Raw genomic sequence first — 8,552 nt, 5'->3', positions numbered from 1 at the left:
TCTCTTAGTGGAACAGGTCGAAGGCACGTTAAGGTGGTGACAGTTCCAGGTCCCCAAAGTCATTCCATGACTGAGGTTCCTCCCATCACTTTAAGATCTAAAAGGATGTCTTCATCTCCATGGTCAAAGTCGGCTAACGAGAAAATGGATTGACTGCCTCAGGCAAGCCTAGGAGAGAGTGAAAATGTCTTAAGAGGCGGTCAAACAGGTTTTCTTATGTGAGTGACATGCTAGTTGCATGTGTAACTTCCACTCAGTCTGCTGAAGAAAACTTAGGTCCATGACCAGACATAGCTGCAAGGGAGGCTGGGAAAAGTTAATTCTATCTACACAAACATATGCCCAGCCAAAACACTGCACCAGTGAAGTAGGAAAGAGTGAATGGGGGCCCATGACAGTGTTTTACCCCAGGAAATAGAAGTCTTGGGTGAACAACTGGTATTCTCTGCCACAGAAAGCATGGGTAAAGTAAACATGTAATAACTAGAACTAGAACAATGAAACCAGAAAACTTTTCTGTTTTAAACACATTAAGGATCACCCATTTCAAATCTACTATTTTACTTTTAGAAGTTATTGTATTAGTCAGGGAGCCAAAAGAATATGTATGTTTTAAAGATTTATTTATTTATTTATTTGAAAGTCAGAGTTCATAGAGAGAGGAGAGGCAGAGAGAGAGAGAGAGGTCTTCCATCCACTGGTTCACTCCCCCATTGGCCGCAATGGCCAGAGCTGGGCTGATCCGAAGCCAGGAGCCAGGAGGTTCCTCTGGGTCTTCCCACATGGGTGTGGAAGCCCAAGGACTTGGGCCATCTTCTACTGCTTTCCCAGGCCATCACAGAGAGCTGGATCAGAAGTGGAGCAGCCGGGACTCGAACTGGCACCCATATGGGATGCTGGCACTGCGGGCGGCGGCTTTACCCGCTACACCACAGCCCCAGCCCCAGAAGAATATATTTTTAAGAGCTGATGTAGCACAGCAGGTTAAACTCCCACTCGTGATGCTGACATCCCATATCGGAGTTCTCTTTCCAGTTCTGGCTGCTCTGCTCCCCACCCAGCTTCCTGCTAACATGCCTGGGAAGGAAGCAGATGATGGCTCAGGAACTTGAACCCCTGCTACCAAGGTAGAGTTCCTGGCTCCCGGCTTCAGCCTGGTTCAGACCTAGCTGTTGTGGCCATGTGGGGATTGAAGCATTAGGTGGAAGATTCTCTCTCTTTCTCTGCCACTGTTTCAAAAAAGTAGATCTTCTAAAAAATGAAAACCATACAATGACCCTCTGCAAGCCAGAGAGCCTAAGAATCCAGTAGCAGCTCATTCCCAAGACACTAGAAGCCTCAGCAAGAAAAGAGACCAATAACACATCCCCAGTTCAAGGCTAAAAGCTCAAAAGCCCTGCCCCTGAGGGTTGCTGGTGCAAGTCTCAGGGTCCGAAGGCCAAAGGACCTGGTGTCCTAGGGCAGCAAACTGCAGAACACGTGCCCACTCCAGAAGGAAGAGCTGGAGTGAGAGCGTCCCTTCTCTGGTTTCTCCCTCTGTCTAACCCGGCGTGGTTGCGTGGTGCCTGCCCACATTCAGGGTGGGTCTCCCCACTCGGCTTTCCGGCATACCGCCTGTCTTCCCTGGAAACACCCACACAGACACACCCAGGTGTCCCTCAGCCCAGTCCACCTGACACCCAAAACCGAGCATCCCACACTGCGGTTCCATCAATAAATCCAGTCCCATGACTTGGAATATTCTTCTGTGTTTAGGACTCCAATTCCTAATGTTAGCCACGACCTCTTTCTGTAGCTTCAGACTATAAATGCCTCATTTATATCCTCAGTTAGATGTTTCATGTAAATATAAAACGTAATATCCCAGAATAGAACTCCTGATTTTCCTCTGTCACCCTCTAAGCCCTGGCCCCTTCCGTTGTCCCATCACAGTCATTCTCATCACAGCAAACGGCACCACCTGTTGGGTGGGGCTAATCCCAGGAGACGGGGAAACCCTGGAGGACTGCACAGACTGGAGACCCAGAAGAAATGACAAATGTAGAATGGGATCTCGGATAGTGTCTGCAACAGAAAAAGGACATGCATGCAAACCCTGCTGAAATGCAAGTGGGATTTGTGGTTTAATTAGCAGTATTGGACCAATGCCAGTCTTCCACATTGATCATTGCACTATGGCCATGTGAGGTATTAGCACTAGGGGAGGCTGGGAGACAGTAGATGAAGGCGCTTTCGTCCCTCATTGCATCCGTCTGCTTCCAGCTCTTGCCCTTGTGCCATCACTATGTACGCGGCAGCCATGTCTCATTTTTAAGACACAGATTAGGGGTTGGCATTGTGGCATATGTGGTTAAGCCACCACCTGCAATGCTGGCATCCCCAGCTGCTCCACTTCCAATCCAGCTCCCTGCTAATGTGCCTTGGAAAGTAGAAGAAGATATCCGAAGTGCTTGGGCCCTTGCACCTATGTGGGAGACCTAGAAGAAGCTTCTGGCTGCTGGCTTCAGCCTGGCCCAGTGCTGGCTGTTATAGCCATTTAGGGAGTGAACCAGTGGATGGAAGAAGATCTCTCTCTCTCTCTCTCTCTCTCTCTTTCTCTCTCTCTCTCTCTAACTTTGACTTTCAAGTAAATAATCTCTAAAAAAATACAGCATGCATTAGATTACGTCATTCCCTTGCTTAATACATTCCATGACTGTGTTCAAGCCCCACCTCTAGCTCCCTACTCTGGCTTCCTGAGAATGCAGATTCTGGGAGGCAACGGTGACTGCTCAAGTGGTTGGGTCCCTGACACCCCCATGGGAGACCTGAATTGAGTTCCTGGCTTAGGCTTCCCAGGTGGTTGAGGAGTGAGCCAAAGGATGGGCGTCCTCTCTTTCTCTCTACTTCTCTAAAAGTCAGAACAAAAACCATTTGGGTGACTTTCCCTATTCCATCGCAAATAAAGTACAAAGTCCCACCTAGTGCAGGACCGGTGCTGTGTGATGCAGCCCCTACCCACTGTTGAGACCTCCTGTTCTCTCACTGGAATGTGGGCCCACAGCCATGTCTGGACAGCCTCTCCTCCTCTGGGACTTCTGCTCTTTATTCCACAAGGAATAGTCATTTGAGCTTGGTCCACTTTAGGCCTCTTATGAATAACACTGCTAGGGACGTTCCTGTACAAGGTATTGTGTAGACATAGGTTTTCATTTCCCGTGGGCTCGCCATCATGGATTCCTTCTAAAGCAGGGATTAGCCAGCCTTTCCAGCAAAGGGCCAGATGGTAAACACGTGGGCTCTGTGGAGGCAGTCAATACCTACAGAAGTGACTCAGCCCTGTCACGGCAGTGCAAACGCCAACACAGACGATATGCAAACACGTAGACCACAGTGCATTCCAGTAACATTTCATTTATGGGCACTGAAATTTGAAATTTCATATGAAGGCTACTTGCCATGAAATAAGATTTATCTTGTGTTTTTTTTTTTCCTACCCATTTAAATATGTAGGAATCATTCTTAGCTCACAAGCCATACAAAGACACAAGGAGGGGCTGACACTGTGGTGCAAGGGCATTAATCCTCCACCTGCATCCCATATGGGCACCAGTTCATTTTCTGGCTGCTCCTCTTCTGATCCATCTCTCTTCTACGGCCTGGGAAAGCAGTATAAGATGGTCCAAGCTCTTGGGCCCCTGCACCCACATGGGAGATCCGGAAGAAACTCCTGGCTCCTGACTTCGGATCCACCCAGCTTCAGCCATTGTGGCCATTTGTGGAGTCAATCAGCAGATGGCAGATCTTTCTGTCTCCCCCTCTCACTGTCTGTAACTCTACCTCTCAAATAAATAACTAAAATGTTAAAAAAAAAAAAAAAAACAAGGGGAAGGCCCGATTTGGTCCATGGCCCATAATCTGCCAACCCTGGCTCTAGAGCACATGGTGATAATGCCCTGGGAAGCATTTATTCCAAAGCCTCCACGGCTCTCTTGAGATCTCCGCTCTGCACTTCCTCCCATGAGAACGCAAGCATTATCTGATGTAAACAATCAGCATTTGGTTGAATTAATTAGTCTCATTGATCCTTATCAATAAATATTTGAGTTGTTTTCAGTTTTATAAAGCTTCAAATGGTATTTCAGAAATTGTTCTGCCAGTAAGTAAGTTTTAATAGATTTGATAAACCTTCCTTCTAAAAATGTATATTAACAGACATACGAATGTACAGATTTTCCCACACCCTAGCCCATCTGGATATTATTGAAGGGGTAAAGGAAAGAATAAAACAAGGAAGAGACTCATATGAGGTGTGTGTGAAGTATTTGTGATGCTGTGGACTTTCCCCTAATTATTGCATTGTGTTTGGTGAGACCTCGCATGGATTTGTACACAAGGGAAATTAGCCCCTTATCTGTTAAATGCATTGCAAATGAATTTTTTGTGGTGTTTTTCTGCTTTGATTTTTTTAACTTTGGACTTTTTTTTTTTAGGATGTCCTTGCTTCCATATAAAAATTTTACAAGGTTTTTGGAAGAGATTAATTTATTTGTTTTAAAGGGAGAATGACAAGAAAGAGAGCTTCCGTTTGCTGGTTCACCCCCTAAATTCCTACAACAGCCAGGGCTGGGCCAGGCTAATGCCAGGAGCCAGGAGCTCCATCTGGGTCCACGCGTGGGTGATGGGAACCCACATACCAGGCCAGCACTGATGGCCTCCCAGGTGCATAAGCAAGACGCTGGATTGGAAGTGGAGTAGCTGGGCACTCACATCGAATGGGCACTCACATGAGATGCAAGGATCTCAAGTAGTGGCTTAACCTGCTGCAACACAACACCCACTACAGTTTATGTGTTTTCAGTTGTCAAATTCATTAAATGTTTCCTTATTGCTGTGGCTTTTGTGTCATACTTAGATCTTTCTCATTGCAGGATGACAAAGGTGGGGCCAGTGCTTTGGCATCGCTTGTAAAGCTGCTACCTGCGGTGCCAGCATTCCATGTGGGATGAGCTCCTCTTCCAATCCAGCTCCCTGCTAATGTGCCTGGGAAAGCAGCAGAAGACGGCCCAAGTGCTTGGGTCCTTGAACCCATGTGGGACCTGGATGAATTTCCTGGCTTTGGATAGACCCAGCTCCGGCCCATTGCGGCCATTTGGGGAGTGAACCAGCAGATAGAAAATGTTCTTTCTTTGTCTCCCCACCCCCTTCTTTGCACCTCCACTCCATGGAAGAGGACCTCTCTTTTGGTTTTGACTGCCTTTATCTGCCCACTCTCGAACCGACCAACAGGTCATCAGGAAGGGTTTTCCCCAGTTATGAAACTGAGTAAGACTGAAGGTGATATCCTTGGCAGCCCTACAACGCTGCATGTTTGTAGGCCTTTGTCTGGAAAATCAGCCCCACACCAGACATTCCCTGGGTCTTTTTAAAGATTTATTTATTTATTTGAAAGGCAGAGTTACAGAGAGGCGGGGGCGGGGAGGAGAGAGAGAGAGAGAGGGAGAGAGGTCTTCCATCCTCTGGTTCACTCCCCAGATGGCTGTGACAGCTGAATCTGGGCTGATCCAGACCTAGGAGCTGGGAGCTTCCTCCAGTTCTCCCACAGGGGCCCAAGGACTTGCTTTCCCAGGCCGTAACAGAGAGCTGGATTGGAAGTGGAGCAGCCAGGACTTGAACTGGCGCCCATATGGGCTGCCGGCACTGCAGGCAGTGGCTTTACCTGCTATGCCACAGCGCCGGCCCCTCCTGCTGTGTCTTCTGTGTGCTGTTCATCATCCCTAATTCCCTATCCGTGGAAAGGGACTCTAACATCAGGAAGCCATCGACCACAAGCCCACCCTCACTGCCGACACTAATTGCAGGTGCTGGGTCCCTCTGACCGTCCCTGAATGCGAGGGTTCACTAGGAGGAGTCACAGCCCGCTGAGCTCTGCTGTACGCACTGCCACGGTTAGTGCACAGAGCACAGTCAGCCAGCGAAGAGGCACACGGGAGAGCCGGGAGCCCAGCGCTTGCACCCGTCATTTTGCAATGGAGTCAGCAGCAGTGGCTCTGTAGCCTGCACTCTTGTGAGATGACGCACACAACGTACAGCCAGCCAGTGTCTGGGGCTTTTATCGGGGTCTGTCACCAGGCACGGCTGCCTGCCCCTGTGACCCAGCTCAGGCGCCAGCCCTCTCTGAGGAGGAGCAGAAACCAGGGGACTCCAAGTGCCTGCCCTGCATCACCAGGTTAGACTCCCCAGGGAGCCCCAAGGCTGCTGACAAACAACACATTCCTGTCAGGCTTGACATTCCATGGGCTTTGAGATTCCCTCCCAGAGAGGGTGCGCAGCGCTGTGTCCAGGCCAGGTCGAATGCTCCACGACAGGGCCCTTGCACGTCTAAATCCGCACCTGCTCCGAATTAGAGGGTGAGGTATTGGGCCCACGTGTTCTCTTTTTGGCTCAGTTCTCTCTGTATCTGGCTGCTGGAGCTCCCAGCTCCTATGGGGCAGTCAGTGAGTACGTATGGAAAGGATGACGTGCGTGTGTGCATGTGTGTGTGTGTGTGTGCGTGTGTGTGTGGCTACTTTTGACTGCATCCTGGGAGGTTGTGGTCACTCTCTGGTAACATCACGGCTGACGTTTTTCTTTGTTGTCCTGAGAGAACGGGGATCCTACCATCTCTCCGGAAGGCAGCCCTTCCAGTCACCTGCTCACCAAGGAGGCACCCAGATGGGAGTCAGACCCTAGTTTTTTTGTTTGTTTGTTTGGTTGGTTTTTTTTGACAGGCAGAGTGGACAATGAGAGAGAGAGACAGAGTGAAAGGTCTTCCTTTTGCCGTTGGTTCACCCTCCAATGGCCACCATGGCTGGCGCGCTGCGGCTGGCGCACTGCACTGATCCGAAGGCAGGAGCCAGGTACTTACCCTGGTCTCCCATGGGGTGCAGGGCCCAAGCACTTGGGCCATCCTCCACTGCACTCCCTGGCCACAGCAGAGAGCTGGCCTGGAAGAGGGGCAACCGGGACAGAATCCGGCGCCCTGACCGGGACTAGAACCCGGTGTGCCGGCGCCGCTAGGCGGAGGATTAGCCTAGTGAGGCGCGGTGCCGGCCCAGACCCTAATTTTCCCAACGTTTAGAACTTCGGCAAGCCAAATGCTTATTTTAAGTTCCTCTTTTCCTTTCCAAAGGGACAGTGAAACTCTTTCTACCTGGTTTGTTCTGAACCATGGAATCCCTTTATTTGAGACAGCCTGCCATGGCTCGGTCTGTATTAGGGGATGGTGTTAATGAGTCAAATTCATCAGTGCCGGGCTGGAATAGAGTAAGACTACTAAGGAGCTGAGCACGGTTCCACCTGTGGATGACTGGGCGCTTACTGTGCTTGCACTGACTTTCAGAGCTGGTTCAATTGAGCCCCTCAACTGCTCCACAGTTTTATGGTTTTCAAAGGAAAATTCCCACCCAGGGATGTGTTGGACCTTGGCACTCTTCAAAAGTGCTTTTTTAAAAATTTTTTTTCATTTAGTTTTCATTTGAGAGAGAGAGAGAGAGAGAGAGAGAGAGAGAGAATGCTTACTTGCTGGTTTATTTTCCAAATGCCCACAACAACCAGGACAGGGCCAAGCTGAAGCCCAGAGACAGCAGCTCCGTCTGGTCTCCCAGGTGGGTGGCAGGGACCCAAGTACCTGAGCCATCACCTGCTGCCTCCCAGAATGCACAGCAGCAGGACACTGGATGAGAGGCAGAGGCAAGGATCTGACACTGTGGCGTAGTAGGTTGGGCCTCACCCGTGGCACTGGCATCCCACATGGATGCCAGTTTGAGTCCCGGCTGCTCCATTTCTGACTCAGCTCCCTGCTAATGTGCCTGGGAAAGCAGCCGAAGACGACCCAAGTACATGAGCCCCTGCACCCATGTGGGAGACCTGGATGAAGCTCTTGGCTCCTGGTTTCAGGCTGACCCAGCCCAGCCATTGCAACCAAATGGGAGTGAACCAGTGGATGAAAGATTCTACCCCCTGCCTCTGTGTGTGTGTATGTGTGTGTGTGTCTCCCTCTCTCTAATTATGCCTTTCAAATAAAGTAAATCAATATTTAACAACGACAAAAAGCAACATTTGACCAGATGTTTAAGGATAGTAATGAGAAGCAGCAACAGCAAGTCCTGGACACACCCGGCGTGTCTCCTGCAATCACCCGTGCCGTTGAGGTCCTGCCACACTCTGATAGCACAGTAACTGCAAAGTGACCGTTCACTCAGCACTTACTGTGTGCCAGGCAATGTTCGAGGCATCTGTAGACACTGAACCCCGTGAGGGGCTGGCGTTGTGGTCGTCTTTGCCCGGGAGGCTGAGCACAGAGAGGTTGGGCGACTTCTCCATTCCACTCAGCTGCAAAGTGGCTCTAGGACTCAACCACCAGTAGCTGAGGTGGGGTCTGATGGATCGCCTCTCTCCTCCCCACCTTGCCCTTGATGCTAATACCAGGTAAATTGCATTATCCTGAGCTTGAAGGGTGTCTTTGTTTTCTATTGCAATGTAACAAAGTAGCGCAAATGGAGCAGCTTCACATATCGTCTCCTAGTTGCCTT

This window comes from Oryctolagus cuniculus, chromosome 10 (assembly GCF_051225735.1).
Source record: "Oryctolagus cuniculus isolate XC-2025 breed Fujian yellow rabbit chromosome 10, ASM5122573v1, whole genome shotgun sequence".
NCBI classification, from domain to species: domain Eukaryota; kingdom Metazoa; phylum Chordata; class Mammalia; order Lagomorpha; family Leporidae; genus Oryctolagus; species Oryctolagus cuniculus.
This window is presented reverse-complemented; position numbering follows the sequence as displayed.